This window comes from Odocoileus virginianus, chromosome 16 (assembly GCF_023699985.2).
Source record: "Odocoileus virginianus isolate 20LAN1187 ecotype Illinois chromosome 16, Ovbor_1.2, whole genome shotgun sequence".
NCBI lineage: Eukaryota > Metazoa > Chordata > Mammalia > Artiodactyla > Cervidae > Odocoileus > Odocoileus virginianus.
The window spans coordinates 1,656,441-1,675,703 of NC_069689.1; the positions used below are offsets into that span (position 1 = coordinate 1,656,441).

The 19,263-nt window shown below is 51.8% G+C and overlaps 1 protein-coding gene and 1 long non-coding RNA gene across 7 annotated transcripts in view; one reads left to right on the forward strand and one right to left on the reverse strand.

Annotated features, from left to right (window-relative positions):
• Window positions 1-19,263, forward strand: part of LINGO1 (leucine rich repeat and Ig domain containing 1) — a 213,411-nt gene that overhangs the window by 33,591 nt on the left and 160,557 nt on the right. The window lies entirely within an intron of this gene.
• LOC110124885 (uncharacterized) lies at window positions 6,593-7,155 on the reverse strand. Its single transcript, XR_002309907.2, has 2 exons — window positions 6,864-7,155; window positions 6,593-6,769 (listed from the first exon to the last, which is right to left on the reverse strand). It is a non-coding gene; the product is annotated as an uncharacterized lncRNA (long non-coding RNA).

Sequence of the window (19,263 nt, forward strand, 5' to 3'; positions counted from 1 at the left end):
ATTTATGTGTTGGCTGTGCTGGGTCTTTGTTGCTGGGCACAGGCTTTCTCTAGTTGCAGCGAGCAGGGGCTACTCTCCATTGCAGCACACGGCCTTCTTATTGCAGTGGTTTCGCTTGTTGCAGAGCACGGGCTCTAGGGTGTGTCGGATCAGTAGTTATAGCACACAGGTTTGCCTGTGTGCCCTGCAGCAAGTGGAATCTTCCAGGATCAGGGATCAAACCCATGTCCTCTGCATTGGCAGGTAGATTCTTAACCACTGGACCACCAGCTGAGTCCCAAACCTCAAATCATTTGAATAGCGCCAGACTGTGATGAAATTGGACCATGAAACAGGGAGCGGCTGGGGTGGACTGAGTGACTTTAGAGGGGAAGGGATCCAGGCAGGACTTTCTGAAGAGGTGATCTCAAGTCTGAGAAGAAACAGCATTCTAGGGTGGCTGAACGACTAGACCAAGGCCTGGAGACAGGAAGGAGCTGGATGTGTTTGAAGACCAGGAGAAAGATAGCATGCTGGTGGATGGGGAAGGAGGGAGAGGGGAGGCCCTAGCAGAGGCGGGTTTTATTCAGATAATTAGGGGTGTGTGGGGTGGGGGAAGCTCTGAGAGCGCTGAAGCAGGAGAGTGACATGATCTGACGTGTGCTTTTCAGATTCCGTTCTGGCCCCCATGGGGAGAGAATAGATTAGAGCCAGTGGTGGGGAAAGCAGGGAGCCTCGTGGGGAGACTGGTGCTGGATCTGGAGGAGGGCCATGGGGTCACAGCGGGGAGGAGAGTGCCTCTGGATGGTGAGAAATGGGTGGAGGGGGGAGATGCTGGAGATGGGCTCTGCGGTGGGAAGACTGCGAGTCTGGGTCAGGGGAGGTCAGTTTGGCCTGAGTGGCCTTGTTTTCTGAGATGGGATTCTGGGCCAAGACTGTCCTCATTTGGACTTCCTGGGTGTGAGGTGTCAAGGAGCCATTCACTGGAGCGTCACTTCCTCGGGCTCTATTGGGACCTCCTGCATGTTTCTAGATTCGATGCTCTTGAAATGACTTCACGTGTTTTATTACACTTGTTCCAAGGTCAAAGGCTTTGACCTAATACGTTGGATCATCCCATTGCCAAGTCCATTTTTCAGATGAGGAAACTGAGGGGCTCTTACCTCACCTCCGTCTCTGAACTGCACACCGCCTCCCTCTAGAACCCTGGCATCCACGTTGAGAAGAGGGTGTAAGAATCCCAGTGATACTTCAAAGGAAGGTGGCAGGAAAACTCGGGGAGCCCGGCGCCATCTCCTGCTGACGCCTGGGGGTGTGTGTGTGTGTACATGAGCATGCGCGTGCGTCAGGCCCATTAACAAACAGAGAAATAAATTAACGAGTATTCAACCCACCAAATGTTCCTTCTGTTCTGTATAATAGAGCACGGGAACATAATTTTCCCCTGGAGCAAATTGCTACAGCTGAACCTGCTCCTCGTTTTCCTCCAAAAACTGCTTAAAATTCTGGAATGCTTGTTGATTTCAGGTCCTTTCCCTTTCTGCCTCCTGTCCTCAACCCCCAGGCTGCTTCCTTCCACCTTCCTTGTGCCAGGCCTCAGAGGAGCCAGATTGTCACTGAGCCAAAGTCCTCGCCCTGCAAATGAGAGGATCCTGGGGGGCAGCAGCTCAGTCAGGGGGTGGGTTGTGTGTGGGCTTTTGGAGGCTTTTGGGGTGCTGAGTGTGAACAAAACATCCAGGGCTGGCAGAAGGGACCAGCTTCACATTGAGCTCTGCCACAGGTGTGCTGTGTGACCTTGGGCAAGTCACTGCCCTTTCTGGGTTTCAGTTTCTCCTGGTTATAATGGGGCTGAATGGGCCTGCTATTCCACGGACCACATCTTGAGGTGTACAGAATGCTGTGTAAGTGGGAGGCACATCTTTCTGAGGGTTCCCTGTGCAGAGAATGGGTAAGAAAGGAAGTCTTAGTTGCTGAGTTGTGTCTGACTCTTTGCAACCCTATAGGCTGTAACCCACCAGGCTTATCTGTCCATGGGATTCTCCAGACAAGAATGCTGGAGTGGGATGTCATTCCCTTCTCCAGGGGATCTTCCTGATCCAGGGATCGAACCCATGTCTCCTGTGTCCCTTGCATTGGCAGGTAGATTCTTCACCATCTGAACCACCAGGGAAAGGTGTGAGTGCCCTCCTTCTTACCCCACTTCCAGGCCCTTCTGTGGAGCCTCTGGATTCAGGGACTTTGTCCTGCTTCTGAAATCCTCTAGGGCACTTCTAATTTTCTTAAAGCAAATTAATTTTAATCTACTTTAATTAAACATGTCTTATAAAAATGTATATTCATTTGTAGACCTCTCTCTTCTCTCTCTCTCTCTCTTTTTGCATATCCTGTCATTCAGAGCCCCACCCAGGTCTCCACTTGTAGGCAGCCTCCATAGGGTGGGAGCCTGAGTTGGGGGGGGACCTTGGCATGTTAACTCCTGGTTGTCCCAGATAAGGCTGAGTTACCTTTCACGGGAGCAGAATAGGGATGCAGGGATCTGGTGCTTAGGAACCTTAATATTCTGACCTCCTAACCCCATCTTGAGGGGTCTGGTTATACTTTATGGAAGCTGCAAAGTTCCATCAATCCCACAACTATCTCTGTGCTCCTCAGCAGAGGAATGAAACCCCAAAGAAGCTGCCGAGACTTTGCAGGCCTGATGAAGCAGGGCCTTGGCTGGAGTCTGCTGTGTGACCCCAGGTCCAGCCAGCCAGGATCTGACTTGTCTTTAAGCCCTAGGATGGCCCCAAACCTTGTCTCCTCCAGGAAGCTCTCCTTGACTTTGCTATTTGTCTTAGTCTGCTTGACAACTCTAACAAAAGACTGGGTGGATTTGATATAGACTGGGTAGCTTAAACGACAGAAATGTGTTTTCTTTTAGTTCTGAGGCTGAAAGTCTGAGATCAGGATGCCAGCATGGTCAGGTTCTGGTGAGACCTCTCTTCCTGGCTTGCAGTGGCTGCCTTCTCACTGTGTGCTCATAAGGCAGAGTGAGTGAGGAGGGGGCGTGGAGAGGGGGAGAGATGGGGAGGGAGGGGTTTCTGGTGTCTCTTCCTTTAAGGTGCTGGTGGTTTAGTCGCTAAGTCTATCTGACTCTTGCGATCCCATGGACAGAGGAGCCTGGCAGGCTACAGTCCATGGGATTCTCCAGGCATTGGATTAAGGCTTTACTCTATGACTTTCTCTAACCTTAATTATTTCCTTACTCTGAATACACTCATGCTGGGGGCTAGGGTTTCAGCACATGAACTTTGGGGGACACAATTCAGTCTATGATGCCACCCTGCTGTCCTGTCCCCTGGATCCATTAAAGCTGCACAGTCCAGCATCTGTTGTAAACTATTGGCTTTAATTTTCCCCAAGATATTCCCCCAGCACAGTTCTGGGCATACTGGGGGCCCCAGTATGTCACTGTGTCTTGAGGCCACAAGTTGAGGAAATTTCCTACTCCTTCCCCTGGCGCCTGGTTGGTGGGCCCTGTACCCCAACCTCTCCCCGCATCTAGGCTGCTTGCCAGACATCTGCGGCAGCGGAGCCTCCAGACCCCTATACCTGCCACATCCTTCCCTTCAGTCCTTGCCGCTGCTTACAGGGAGAAGTTCAACTCCCTTGCCTTGCTCTCCATGGCTGTTTGAACTGGACCTTGCTTCACACCTTAGGCTTATTTCCTGCCTTCTCCCCTGTTCCATCAACAGGTCTTTTGTTCTTTGTTTTTGTACCTGCTGTTCCTCTTGCCAGGAATAACGCTGTCTCCTCATCTAGCTAATGAACTCCTAGTTCACAGAACTGAACTGAACTTCCATGTTACTCTATGCTTCCCTGTCACTGTGTTTGACACCCTGGATGGTCCTTGTCAAGGGATGTGTCTTGTTCACCACTTGGTCCTGGTACCTCTCCAGTGCCTCCATAATTGTCTGTGGAGTGAATTGATATGAATATTTATTGAGCACCTGCTTGTCTCCAATACTTTGGACACCTGATGCGAAGAACTGACTCATTGGAAAAGACCCTGATGCTGGGAAAGATTGAAGGCAGGAAGAGAAGTGGATGACAGAGAATGAGATGGTTGGATGGCATCACCGACTCGACAGGCATGAGTCTGAGCAAGCTCTGGGAGTTGGTGATAGACAGGAAAGCCTGGTGTGCTGCCATCCATAGGGTTGAAAGAATCAGACACGACTGAGCGACTGAACTGAACTGAACTTGTCCAGGCACTTTTTAGGACCTAAAAGGCTGTCTCCACAGAACTTACATTCTAGCAGAGGAGACAGACATTAAACAAGCTGCATAAGCAAAACGTTAGATCGTGATAAAGTCAAGGGGAAAAAACAAATCAGGGAGGAGGAAAAAAGGAAATGTTAGTGGTGAGGGTGCCTATTGAGAAGATGATTTTTGGTAAAGACCTGAAGAAGGTGAGGGAGCTGTGTAGATACTTGGGAAGAGCGTTCAAGGCTGAGGGAACAAGGACCCCCAGCCCTTGCCTGGCCTGTAAGAGGGACAGGGAGGAAGCCTGAGTGGCAGAAGAGGCAGGAGAGGGAGAGAGGGGTATGGGAACTGATGTCTGAGAGCAAATGGGGTCAGAACTTGCAGACTGTTGTAAGGCTTTTGCTCTGAGTGATATGGGAGCTCCTGCAGCATTTTGACAGTGTGACTTGGGTTTTCGGGGTCCCTCTGGCTGCTGTGTTGGGGACACTATGGAGGCAGGTGCCCAGGGAGGAGGCTGCTTCAGTAATCCAGGAGAGACAGGCAGTGTCTTGAGCCTAGTGGCAGCTGTGCAAATGGTGAGAAGTGGTCAGATCCTGGATCGATTTTGAACGGAAATCCAGTGAGACTTGCAGATGGTGGATCAGCTATTCTGGGGCAGAGAAAGGGAGGAATTAAGAGTTGACCCCGTTGGGACTTCCCTGGTGGTCCAGTGGCTGGGACTCTATGCTCCCAATGCCAATTCACAGTCAGGGAACTAGATCCCACATGCTGCAACTAAAGATCCCGAATACTACATTCAAGATCAAAGATTCCGAGGGCTGCAACTAAGACCTAGTGTGGCCAGATAAATAAATATTAAAAAAAAAAAGAGTTGACCCCATGGTTTTTGGCCTCAACAGCTGGGCAGATGGGAGTATAACTACTTTTTAAAAGAGGACGTGGGCATGATCAGGCTTGGGGTAAAATAAAGCATTCAGCTGTGGTCATGTGAATTTTGATGTCCCTGCTAATTGTCTAGGAGGGGTGTTGAGTTGGTAACTGGTGACTGTTTTAGGCTAAATGATGGCTCCCAAAGATGTCCATGACCTAATCCCTAAAACGTGTGGAAGTTATTTTATATGGAAAAAAAAAATCTTTGCATATGTTATTAAATTAAGGATTTTCAGATGGAGAGATCATTCTGCACTGAGTGGGTGGGCCCCAAATGCAATCCCCTAATGTCCTTATAATGGGGAGGCAGAAGGAAGTTTGACTACAGAGAGGGGAAGGCTGTGTGACTACACAGGCAGAGAGTAGAGTGATGTGGCCACAAGCCAAGGAATGCCAGTGGCCCCAGAAGCTGGAAGAGGCCAGGTATGGATTCTCCCCTATAGCCTTCTGAGAGGACCAGCCCTGCTGACACCTTCAGTTCGGCCCAGTGAAACTAGTTTTAGAATTCTGACCTCCAGCACTGTGTGAGAATAAATTTCTAAGTCACCAAGTTTGTGGTCATTTATGCAGCAGCCCTTGGAAATGAATACAGTTGTTAACAGGCCTAGAGAGTCTGTGAAGCACCCTCAGTGTTCCAGGGTCCTGTGTGTACCACCCCTGTGGGGCGTGAGGTCAGAAACCCCACAGTGATGGGATCAAATCTCCACTGTGATGATCACAATGACAATAATAATGACAATATTTCCATGTACCACTTTCCTGGCCCTTGATAGTTGAGTAAATCTTGAACATTTGCTCCTCATGATCTCTCTGCGACTAAGACTGGACTAGGGGTGGGAAGGGCTGGGGTGAATCCCTGCAATGTGTCAGGCCCAGCACCTGGGCTTCACTACTCTAGTGTTATCTCAGAGAAAGATGGCAAGGCCCATCTCCGTGGGGAGGGTGCAGGGAAGGGACTGAGTCTCTCCAAGGTTGTGGAGAGCCACCCCTCACCTGGGTAGCCTAGACCACTCCTCTGAGCAGAGGCCTTAAGAGCTGGGCTCTGGGGCCAGCCTGCCTGGCTTTGCATGCATCTACCTGTAAGCCATGTGGCCTTGGCTATGCCTCAGTGTCCTGTCTGAAAAATGGGTATATTAGTGGTGCTGGCCTCACAGGGTCATTTGAGGCTTGAAAGTGAAAGTGTTAGTCATTCAGTCAAGTCCAACTAGTTACTTAGTTCTGTCTAACTCTTTGTGGCCCCATGGACTGTAGACTGCTAGGCTCCTCTGTCCATAGAATTCTCCAGACAAGGATACTGGAGTGGATTGCCATTCTCTTCTTCAGGGGATCTTCCTGATCCAGATCAAATCCAGGTCTCCTACATTGCAGGCAGATTCTTTACTGTCTGAGCCACCATTGTGAGGCTTAAGTTATTATTAATACATGTAAACATGTAAAGTGCTTAGAACATGTCAGATTTTAACCCTCAGGCTATGGTGGGGTGGGAGGAATCAGGACTGTGGTGGAAGGAGCTTTGCAGTCCTTGGTTCTGGTTTCCAATCTCAGCTCCCCCGTGGACCAGCTGTGTGATTTTAGATGCTTGATTTTGTCCTGTTAACACCTGCTGCTTGCGGGGCTGCTGGGAGAAGGATTTGGTAGCTGATGGGTAAAGGGCCTGCTATGTTGGGGCCTCCAAGCTGAGGGCTTCCCGGGGCTAGCTCTCTACCCACCTTGCAGCCAAAGCCCTGGGTTGGTGACCCATCGCCAGCCTGCCTCCACCGTGAGCAGATTCTGCCTCAGGGCTTATATGGCAGCAGAGGGTACATGGATGAGCAGTGGGCTGGGTACTCTCTGATGGTCTTGGGTGGAGCAGGGAGGGTGGCCAGGGCAGCCAGAGTGAGGCCTTAGTGCACCTACTAGCACGTGGAGGCTGCGCGCTGTGGTTGTGGCTTCCTCTGCCACACCTACGTAGTCAGGCCCCGTCAGAGTCTGCAGAGAAGACATGTGGTGATATTTACAGCCAAAATCTTCATCCCCATAAAGGGAGGCAGGGGTAAGGGTTGGGAGGGGGAGGGAGGGGCCAGACTTTTTGATAATGTCATAAATGGAGACTGTCTCCCTGGAAACAGTGGCGGTAGTGGCGGCCACAGGCTGACAGATGTGCGTGCCGTAATATGGGCCCGTGGTGGCAATGGCAAGGACATTGGGAGGGATGGATGGACTGTAACTCAGCAAGCCTGGGGCTCGGGGACAGCCGGCTGTGCTAATGAAGGCATGGCGGGGATGCTAATGGAGGGATGGGGGCTTGGAACTGGGTGTCCAGGGGGACAGTGGGTGCCTGCTGCTACCCAGGGTTTGGGGGAGACCCTCCAGCCTCTGGCTTCTGGCCCAGCACCAACCTCAGAGCCAGGCTAAGCTGGCAGGGAGATATTTTCAGAGTCAGGGGCCTTCCCTTACTTTTTGGCAATGGGCACTCAATTGCCCATTGAGCCACACAGTGGTTGTTCTAGGCCTGGAGGGGCACAGACATAGGGCAGAGTGCTAGAGAGCCTTGGCTCAGGCTGTGGAAGGGCATATCACAAGAAGCAGGGAGTCTAGTGTGAAGGAGGAGATGACTGGGGAAGCTCGGTTGTGCCTGGTATGGAGGGTCCTGTTCAGGGCTGAGTGTGGTGGATCCCCACTGCCAGAGCTTCCAGGGCCAAGGATTTACCTGAATTGTCTTGTTTCAGAGAGAGTGAGGAGCTACTCTTCAGCCACCCAGCCATTGGTGCTCCAGCCTGGGTCTCCACCTGGGCCCACAGGGACTCTAACGGGAAGTGGAAGGCAAGCAGGGACTGGGACCTGGAAGATGGTAGGCTCAGGGGCTGCACTTACTGTCCAGAAATATCTGAGGGGCCAGAGCCTTTTCCTCAAACCCGGACCTGCAGTGGCCATGGACTGCCCCATGGAGAGCCAGGTCAGGGAGAGGGATAGCAATTAGAGCTTCAAGTGGACAGGCTACCTTGGGTGGTAGTGAGTTTGCTCTCATCAGAAGCGTGCAAGCAGGGGCTTAATGGGCATGGCCAAGGAGACTGAAGAAAAGAAAATCCTGATGGAGAAAGGGGTGGGTTTGAGGCTTGCCCTTCTCGGCCTGAGGCACAGTCATTCTGGGTTCTAGGAGATAAGATGGCCCCTGAGATGACTGCCGGGCCTGTGGCTCTGCCTCTCTCACAGCATGCACTGCAGCTGAGTCCCAGGCCCAGGTGATGGGAGGCCCGAGTTCTAGTGCCAGCTTGTCCCTGACTTGCTCTGTGACTTCAGATGGAGCCCTTGGCCTCTCTGGGCAGGGACAAGGAGCACTTAGGCTGTGGGCTGGGAGCTGCTGAGGAAGAACCTTAGGGCCCGATGCCAGGCACTGACTCTAACCCCTCTTGGCCACTTTCCTCTGCAGACAGCTAGACCCAGGGCAAGGGGGAGGCTAGGATCCCAGGAGCACCCATCGGTGATCCTTGTGATCAGAGTCAGGGCTCAGCCCGGGTCAGGAAATTTGCTTTCATCTGCTGCTGCTGAGTGGCCATCAGCCCCATGACCTGTTGGCCTGCTGCTCTCATTACCAATACCAGAGGCCTGAACTGGGTGGCAGATGGACTGCGTGTGTAGTGGGTGCTCACTGTTTGGCTCCTGGGACTGTGTGTATGAGCGTGTGTGCATGGATGTATGTGTTAACTAGGTGAGGGCGGTTGGAGCTGGGCTCCCGCAGGAGGCCCCCCTATCTCTGGCATCCACGGGGGTGTGAATGGAATCAAGTAGCAGCTGCTCCTTGGTTCTGAGGTGCCATCTAAACTGGAAGGTGCTTGACGGACAGCAGGCCCTGGGTAAGGTGGGCAGGGGGCTGGAGGGCTTGGCTGGGACAGAGTGGGCATCAGGAGGGCAGAAAGACCTGTTTGGCATGGCCATAGTTTCGGGGGAGTGAAGGCCCACACTTCCCTGCCCATTTGAGGAACCAAGAAACCTTTCTGGGAAATGGAGGCACCCTCCCTGCACACTCTCATCACCTCCTAGACTGCACCTCCACAGCCTCCAGCTCCACTTGGTCATCCTCCCCAAGAAAGGGCGTGGGCCTGCTTGCAGCCCTAAGAAGACCTGCTGGGGCAGTAAGCAGAGTGGCTCTGGGTGGGCAGAGCTCCAGGTGGGGTTGGAGGAGGTCCCAGAGCTCATGACCCAGTGACCCCCTTGGAGCCGTGGAAGTGTGGGTTTGAGCAGGGATATTGTGCCTGAGGGCTGGCAGGAACCCGATGGGTACTCTCAGAATTTAAGGGAGGGCTGATGGGGCCTGGAGACAACTGTATAGGCAGGACAGACAGGGTCTCTGAGCCCAGGGAGGGCAGCTGTGCCTCAGGCAGGTTCCTGGGTGAGGGTAATGGAGGGGAGCTCTGCTCCGGGCAGGGCTTCTGGAGGGCTGTGCGGCTGCAAGTGAGTTTCCAGGACTGTGATGTAGGGGCAGAAGCCCAAGTTTTTTTTTTTTTTTTTTTTAAACCTTTTATATTGGGGTATAGCCTACTAGGGTCTTCACTTGTAGCCCAGCTGGTAAAGAATCCACCTGCAATGCAGGAGACCCTGGTTTGATTCCTGGCTCGGGAAGTTCCCTTGGAGAAGGGATAGGCTATCCACTCCAGTATTCTTGGGTTTCCCTGGTGGCTCAGCCTGTAAAGAATCTGCCTGCAATGTGGGGACCTGGGTTCGATCCCTGGGTTGGGAAGATCCCCTGGAGGAGGGCATGGCAATCCACTCCAGTATTCTTGCCTGGAGAATCCCCATGGACAGAGTAGCCTGGTGGGCTATAGCTATGGGGTGGCAAAGAGTTGGACATGACTGAGCAACACAGTGCAGCAGCATAGCCAATTAGGGCTTCCCAGGGGGTGCTAGTGGTAAAGAACCTGCCTGCCAATGTGGGAGAAGAGACTCTGGTTCGATCCCTGGGTCGGGAAGATGCCCTGGAGGAGGGCATGGCATCCCACTCCAGTATTCTTGCCTGGAGAATCCTATGGACAGAGGAGCCTGGCAGGTTACAGCCCATAAGGTTGCAATGAGTCAGACATGACTGAAGTGATTTAGCATGCATAGCTGATTAACAGTATTGTGATAGTTTCAGGTGCATAGCAAACTGACTCAGCCATACACATACATGTATCCATTTCCCCCAAACTCCCCTCCTATCCAGGCTGCCACACAGAATTGAGCAGAGCCCATGTGCTGTATTGTAGGTCCTTGTTGGTTGTCCATTTTAAGTATAGTAGTGTGTACACGCTGATGCCAAACTCCTTAACTGTCTCTTCTCCCCACCCTTCACCCTTGGTAACCGTAAGTTTGTTCTCTAAGTCTTTGAGCCTGTTTCTGTTTTGTAAATAAGTTCATTTGTATAATTTCTTTTTAGATTCTGCATATAGGTGATATCATGCGATATTTCTCTTTCTTTGCCGACTTACTTCACTCAGTATGACAGTCTCTTGGTCCACCCATGTTGCAGCAAATGGCATTCTTTTTAATGACTGAGTAATAGTCCATTGTATGTTTGTATCACATCTTTATCCATTCCTCTGTTGATGGACATTTAGATTGCTTCCATGTCTCGGCTTCTGTAAATAGTGCTACAGTGAACCCTGGGATGCATGAATCCCTTTGGACCACGTTTTTCTCTGTATATGCCCAGGAGTGGGAGTGCAGGGCAGGAGACCATATTCTTAGAATCCTCATTCTCCTGATCTGCGTGACCTGAAACAAGTGCCTTTATCCCTGTGTATCACGGTACAGCAGTATTTCCATCTCCTAGGGCCATTTGTACTGGAAGGTGCTGGAGAATTGCACGTCCTTCCTGCATGGAATCAGGGACTGAGACACACAGGCTCCAAGTGTGGTGGGTGGGCGGGCACCAGGCTCAGTTTGGCCTGCCTCTTTTCAGATCTCACCTAGTAGCTGTCACTCAACTTTGTAGTGACTAGCCTCCTCACCTGTAAAGGACATTGGGCAGGATGACCTTGTGGGGCTCTTGTGCCAAGATTAAGAGTCCAATCTGTCAAGCCCTGCCTGTAGTAGGTGCTCATTAAACATAGGTCATCATTGTTATAACATCGGAACTGGAAGTGCTCAGAGCTCCAAGCAACCCCTTGCCCCCGCCAGCCTGCCCCCTGCATGCTCTGTCGTTCTGTCTGTGCCAGTGCCTCCCAGGGACGGTGTCCAGGGCTCCACGAGCCCTCAGCAGTCACAGGGATGAGTCTCTGTAGCTCAGATGTGGAGGCTGAGACCTCAGAGGAAAAGGGTTACTGCAGAGACCTGGGCTCTGAGAGCAAGTGCCCAGGAACCAGGTGAGACTGGGTGGGTACAAGGCTGGGGGCTAGCAGGGGGGGAGGGAGAGAACGAAACCCACTCTTCTGGCCCCCAACCCCTACAGTCAAAGCTGGTTCCTGCTAATTAGCGACTTAACGAACCGTGCTACGACGCTCCCCTACCCTGCTCCCAGACAGATAATTACAATGAGATTTTTGGCTTCTTGGGGGCAACTGGAGGTGGTAGGGGAGAGGGCTTTTCTGGCTTTTTTAACTGTCCACAGGGATTTTCAATCCTACCCACTCTCGTCTCATTTGGAGAAGGAAAAATAATGTGTTAATGGACCTTTTCTGCAGCTGAGAGGGACAATTTATGATAGAAGTGACAAACTTCATTTTAATGAGAGGCAAATTCCACTTTATTTTAAACGGCAGGTTTCCTCTTCATCTGTGGCTTTTAGGCATTGGAAGTGGAAGCCGAGGTGTCAGGTTGGCAGGACCTGGGGCAGGCTGACTGTTCAGGTAGGCCTGGGCAGAGTCTCTCAATTCTCTCACTGGTTTCCCTGTTCACGTGCCTCCCCTCCTTTTAGGGCGTGGTTTGTCGTCCAGTCGCCACGTTGTGTCTCTTTGCAACCCCATGGACTGCAGCCCGCCAGGCTTCCCTGACCCTCTCCATCTCTCGGAACTTGCCCAAGTTCATGTCTGTCGAATTGGTGATGTCATCCAACCATTTCATCCTCTATTGCCCCCTTCTCCTCTTGCCCTCAATCTTTCCCAGCATCAGGGTCTTTTCCAGTGAGTCGGCTCTTCACATCAGGTGGCCGAAGTATTGGAGCTTCAGCTTCAGCATCGCTCCTTCCAAAGAATATTCAGGGTTGATTTCCTTTTAGATTGACTGGTTTGATCTCCTTGCTTTCCAAGGGACTCTCAAGAGTCTTCTCCAGCACCACAGTTTGAAAGCATCAATTCTTCAGCGCTCTGCTTTCTTTTTTGTCCAGCTCTCACATCTGTGCATGACTCCTGGAAAGACCATAGTCTTGACTATATGGACCTTTGTTGGCAAAGTGATGTCTTTGCCTTTTAACACACTGTCTAGGTTTGTCATAGCTTTCCTGCCAAGAAGCAGTCGTCTTCAAATTTCTTGACTTCAGTCACCATCCACAGTGATCTTAGAGCCCAAGAAAAGGAAATCTGTCCCTGCTTCCAAGGGGCGTGCTTGTGGGCTCCATTTATGGATCAGGACATGGAGGTCGAGAGAAGTTAAAAGACTTGTTCCAAACTGCTCTGGAATTCGGGGGTTGGTGGGTGGCCTTTGAACCTGGGCTGTGTGACACCAAACTGCATTCTGTTACTACTCCATCTTGCTGTCTGACTCGGGGGTTGTGGGAGTGCAGCCAGAGTGGGACTGTCTGCCCAGGTCACTCCCAGGGACAGTGAGGGAAGGTAGGAGAAGCCAGCAGAGCCTCCTGGCTACTGGGCAGCCCTGGCCCCAGAGCACCTGGGGTCACACTGATCTAGTCTCCTCTTTTCTGCACCGAGGATGCTACCTGAATGGTGATCTTTGCAGGTTTGGAGGCAGGGCCCACAGTGGAGGTGGGCAGCCCATGTTTCCAGTGGCCCCTGAATCGGAGTACGGGGTTACTCTGAGGATTCTAGCACCAGACCCCGGAACCTGGCTGGAGAGGATGATCCAGTTACCTGCGCAGAGAGAAATTCAAGGCCAGGGACGGCAGGCAGCCTGCCCAACCTCCACAGCTTTTCAAGGCCAGAGCTGGGATGGGAGCGGGCACCCTGTAACCAGGATGCAGAGTTGAGCCCATAATCTTCCTTTCTGAGTTACTGCATCTGTGGCACGGGCCCAACAGTGTCCTGCTCACATGCAGGCAGAGGGGTGGCAGTGCCTTCTGGGCTCCCTGCCAGCCCCTTGTACCTCTTGGGCTGCAACCCCAGGCTCCTGGCCCAGCTTCTGGGGCCTTGAGACTGAGCCCCTCAGCTCCTCCTCAGAGGTCTTAGCTCTTGTTTTTAGAGCCTGGAGAAGGCCTTGGAGGGCGGAGCAGGGTCGGGGCTTCCTTTCTATCCTCTGAGAACTCTCAGTGGAGAAGCCCAGGGCTAGGAAATCATGACTCTTTGTTTTCTAGGTCAGAGGATCTATTGCAGATCCCCTGCCTTCCCCCCTGCCTCATACGGGACAGTGGGATTTGTGAGCAGTCATGGGCTGTGGGCTAACTACACCATGACTGCACTCAGTGCCCCAGAGTCTGACCCCACCTGCCTTTCATCACTGCTGGCCTTGGACAGGTTCCCATTTCCAGTGGAAAAAGTGGGTTAAAATCCTCTTCTTGCTGGGATGGTGGGGGGGGGGGGGAGGGGGGAGTGTGTAAATACAGCCAAAAAGAATCTGCCTGCGATGCAGGAAATGCAGGTTCAGTCCCTGGGCCAGGAAGATCCCCTGGAGGAGGAAATGGCAACCCACTCCAGTATTCTTGGCTGGAGAATCCCATGGACAGAGGAACCTGGCGGGCTACTGTCCAAGGGGAAGCAAAGAGGTGGACACAACTGAGCAACTGAGCAGGTAGGCATGGTGTTGTAATTAGTTGGTGCTCAAAAGTGGTGGCAGATGTAAGGTTCCCAGAAGCATGAGATCTTGGAATCATAGACCTTTGGAGGTCCAGGGTCTTGACTGTCAGGAGGTTGGATGGGATCCTAGGAGCCCCTGGCCCAACTCTGGAAGGGGGCTTTCTCCTCCCCCAGGGCTATGATGCTATTTGGCATTATCCTCTCTCTGACCTTGTCTCATCCACCAGGTGCCTGCAGGTGAAGAGGTGTTGTATTGCGGGTAGGATGGGGTTCAGCTCTCTGGGTGACTTAAGCCCAGGGAAGGGTCCAGTCCTGTGGGACCAGGTCCTTTCTTCAGGGCCCACTCCCCTGACTGGCCAAAGCAGGGGCTGGAAGTTGGCAGGTATCTGGGCTCTCTCTGGCCCTGGGAGGCAGTCTGCTGGGCCAGATGGGGAACTCCAGCCTCCTGTGTCCCTGGCCAGTCTAGGGGCTCAGAAAGGGCCTGCTGCCTCCTGCCCAGGTGAGGATGACTTGTTCCTAGGGAAGAGTTCCTGGGTCTGAGGTCAGGCTTGGATCTGAATCTACCGACCCTGTGCGTGACTTCTGAGAGCCTCAATTTCCCCATCTATGGGGAGTGATAGAGAGCAGCAATGTCCTGCCCCTCTGGCCACACCTACTCCAGCTGAGGAGCACCAAGGCTTGCTTGCTTCCTGGGATGCAGGCCCCAAGTTGCATGTCCCTCCATCCCAGAGAGCCCTGTCTCAAAAGGTCCCTGGGAGGAACTCAGCTCCCCAGGTTGACATATTTGACTCCAGATCCCATTTCCACCACTAACCAGAGTGTGATTGTGGGCATGAATCACTAACCTCTGTGGACTTCAATGTCTCCACCTGGAAAATAGGGCCCATCAGGGTCTTGGAATTAAATGAGCTCATATATGTTGCACATTTAGCGGTGAGTGAGCACATAAGGAAAGGCAGGTTTTATGTGAGGTGCCTGGCACACAGGAGGTGCTGGGTGATGGTAGCTATTTCAGCTCCTCCCTGGCCCCCTCTTCCCAGGGACCATCTCTGCTCATGGTGTGAGGTGGAGACGGAGCACAAGGCAAGTGGGCGACAGTGGTCCAGCACTGTTAGGTGTGGTCGCTGTCCACCAGGGGTGGGTAAGGAACTGAGGACCTGGCTCTCTCCCCTCTTTTTCCCTCTGTGACAATCCCCCTGCCTCCCTCCATGGCTGTAGTTGGCTTTGACATTATCCAGTCCAAGCTGGGGTACGGTGAGGTAGGAGAGGGATTTCTCCCACGGGAAGGTACCTCTCCTCGACTGCTTGCTGACCCTGGCCATTTTGTTGGCCAACAGATCTCCCAAAACATGTGCTGTGGGCTAGGGAGAGGAAGGAGAGAGGCCCAAGTCATGGGGGAGCCTGAGAGGTCACAGAAGCCTCCTTGAAAGAGCAGCCTCGGGGGGACTTGAAGTGGTAACTGGGTAGAAGGGAGGGTGGCAGGGTGAGCCCTTTGGCAAGTGGTCCAGTGAGAGCAAAGCCCTGGACGTGGGAATGGGCCACATGGGGTTTTGGCCTCTCTTGGAGCTCTTGCCAGATTTCTGCTCATCCCAAGGCTGGCTTTAGCGTGGTTCCCTCTGGAGGCCTTTGCTGAGTTTATGGCAGCTGGGGTTGGGGGAGTAGGGGACTCCCTTCTCTGAGCCCTGCTCTGCCATGGACAGCCTCCTCTGTTCCTGCCAGGATGATGCTGAGTGTTCATCAGCCCCTAGCTCAGCTGTGGCCCTGAGCCTGGCCTGGATCAGAGACCATACAATGTCCCTGAGAGCACTGGGAGCTATGGAAGGATCTTGAGCAGGAGAGGCCTGGATGAAAGCAGGGTTTGTGGAGGAGGGACAGGGCAGGAACATACCTGCAGTGATGGGGCTGCAGCCGGCAGAGAGAATTCTCTGGCAGAGGAAACTGGTGCCCACACGCCACTGCCCTGACCTCCCTGCTTGGCTGTGGTGCTTTATCTGACCTGAGTGAGGAATGAATTGAGGGTGTAGATCACCCTGGTGAGGTGGGCATCAATTTCCATTAAAAGGCTGGGCCATGAATTTCTCTCTCCTGCTGTCCTCTGACAAGACTGGCCCTGGTCTTGGCTGGAAGAGGGTGGGGATCAAAGGAGGAGGGGTGAGACAGAGTTGGGGAGGAGAGATGGGGGTAGAGTCCCCTTCCCCCACCTACTCCTTCCCTCCTTTCTTCTACATAGGACACTTGTGTCCCTGTCACTGACCAGCCTTCTCCTCACTGTCCGCATGAAGACATACATTCTCCTTCCACAAACCCGTTCTCTTCCTTCATGGCTTTCCCCACCACTTGTATTTATTGCTGTATTTGTTTAATGTGCTGCTGCCTTGTTCACAACTCCTTCCCCAGAGCCTGGGACAGAGAGGGGCTCAATAACTATTTGTTAAATGAAAGGTAGAAAGAAAAACTCAGTGGATTGCTGGCTTGGGCAGACCCCCACCCTCAGGGTGCCCCCAGCCAGGGAGAAGAGGAGGAGATGGAGGAAGTGGGTACCCCCTGGGAACCTGCTTCTGTCCCTTTGAGGAAGGGTGGGGGGCACAGGTGTTGGAATCCAGCAGGGATGGAGGCAGCAGCTGTCCAGGAGGCTGGGGTGCAGGTAGGTAGGGTGCATGGGGCAGTGAACGATCACAGGCTAGGGCAGGGGTTGGGGTGTTCATGGCCAGAGGTGGCCCCCACTGGCAGCGGGTGAGGCCACGTATATCACTTTGTCATAAACCCTGTAGTCCTCGGCCCTTCCCTGAACCATCTGCCACACCTCTGGAGCAAACTCTTTCAACCCTTTTGTGGCTTGTTTGTGTGTTTACCCCCCTACTTCTATATAATGGCTTGTATGGCTGTTCCTTGGTTTAGTTTCAGGCATCACCTAGTGAGTTTTACTAGCTGAGGATTTAGCTCCATTTGACCACCACCCCCCTGCTTCCACCCCAGTCACCACATTTTTGGTTGGCTGAGCTTCCCAGCTGAGCCACACAGAATACTCTGATTACTTTTTCGTTCTTGACAGCTCTGTTTTCCCTGGAGTTTTAAAACTATCTTCTTGCAGGGTTGGAGGGGTGGGAGGGATTAGGGTTTTATTTTTTAAAATACTTATCACTTTTTCAATTCCCAACTCTCCCTCAGTTGGGTAAATCTCCTTTCAATATAAGGAAAACATGTAAAGTCCTCTATCAATTTCATCCTCTTGAAAAAATTTCTCCTTGAGCCTTCTGACCTGCTCCAGTTGGGTTTATTTAGATGCCTGTTGTGCTTCAGGCACACCCGGATGGCCCTTCTCCATAATTCAGGTTCCTTTCACCTCTCTCGGACTGGATCTCTTGCTTCCCTTCTTAGTTGACATTCTCATTTTGGTGAACACATCCTCCAATAGCTTCCAGAAAAGGTGGGTGGGAAGTATGTTTTGAGACCTTGCCCATCTGAAAACTCTTCTTCTGCCTAAATCTCGATTGAGAGTCTGACTGGGTATAGAATTCCAGATGGAGATCTTTATCCCCAGAATTTTAATGGGGGCCCTTCCTTTGAAGTCGTTGCTTTTACGTTGCTTGTGGTACTGGTGTTGAGAGTTCCATGGCTGCTCTGGCGTCCATTCTGAGCATCCTACCTGGGATTTTCTTTCTGGAAGCCTGTAGGGCCTTCTCTTTCCCTCCATGTTCTGAGAACTCACTGCGCTGGGCCTTGGTGAAGGTCTGATGTTTTAAGCTGGAAGCTTGTGTTCTTCAGTTCTAGAAAGTTTTTGATTTACTCCTTTATGCCTGGCCTCTGTTTTCTCTGTTCTCTCTTTCTGTAACTCCACCCAGCCACATGTTGTGCTTCTCAGGGGGACCCCTAACTTCCTCATCTTTTCCTTCTTTGGTCACATTGCTTACCTTTCTGTCCCTGTTTTTGGGAGATCTCTTCTGTGTTATCATTCTACCCTTCTAATGAAGCTTTAAAAAAATATTTATTTATGCACTTATTTTTGGCTGTGCTGGGAATCTGTTGCTACGCAGGGGCTTTCTCTAGCTGTGGCTAGTGGGAGCTACTCTAGCTGTGCACGGGCTCCTCATTGCTGTGTCTTCTCCCGCAGCAGAGCACGAGCTCTAGGCCACATGGGCCCAGGAGCTGTGGTGTGCAGGCTTAGTTTCCCTGTGGCATGTGGGATCTTGGTCTGGAGATCAGGGATCAAACCTGTGTCCCCTGCATTGACAGGTTGATTCTTAATCACTGGACCACCAGAGAAGTCTCTATTAGAGTTTTTTTATTTCTGCTGTATAAATTTTAAATTTCAAAGATTCTTTTTTATTTGCTGAATGTTCTCTTTAAAATATGTTGCATCCAACTCTTGTTTTGTGGATATTTTATTTCTAAGGATAATAATAGTTCTCTCTCTTTTTAAAGTTTCCTTCTATCTGCATTGCTGATTTCCTTCAAGTTGGCTTTGTTTTACTCTCTCTCTGTTTTTTTTTTTTTTTCACTTGTTTGGGACTTGGTCTTTCCTATTAGAGATTTCCTCAGTTAATTCACTTGGCAAAATTTATGGAGTCACTGCTCTGCACCAGCTCCATTCTGCAGCCCTGAACAAAATGGTCAAAAGTCCTTGAGCTGATGGAGCTGATGTTCAAATGTCTGATGATGCCTGTTTGGTAGCTCTTATTTAGCACTGGGACAATAAAGGCTGATTGGTGTCCCCCGTGTGGGGGCAGACTCACCAACTGTGGCTTCACTGTGCTGGTTCACTGGAAGCCCTGATGGCAGGGCCTCCTGGAAGTGAGTCAGGAAGGAAGGCTGGAGTCGAGACCTGAAAGCCAGCACAGAAACTTCACCTACTCCTTCAGTGTTTAGTAAGGGTTCCCTGCCACCAGCCCCATGGCCTGGTGTCTCCCAGTCTTCTCTGGGCAGAGCTGGGAGCTCTGTGGGGTCTCCCTGCTTCTTGTTTCCAAGCAGTCCTTCATTCCCATGCCCAGGGCTGCCTGGGCCCACTAGTTACCGTGCCTTTGGTGGGTTCTGCCAGGTAATAGGATGGGGACTCACTTTCTCAGCTCTGCCAAATCAATTACCGCTCACCCATCTGTTTTCCAACTTCCAAAATTATGTTGCTGTTTTCTCTTCTTCCAATCTTTGTCCTTGTGGATTTAGGTACAAAAAAGATCCTTTATTGTTGTAATGGGGTTTTGGAAAGGTGTGACGGTGAATGCACATGTTCAACCTACCATAGTTAATCTGTACA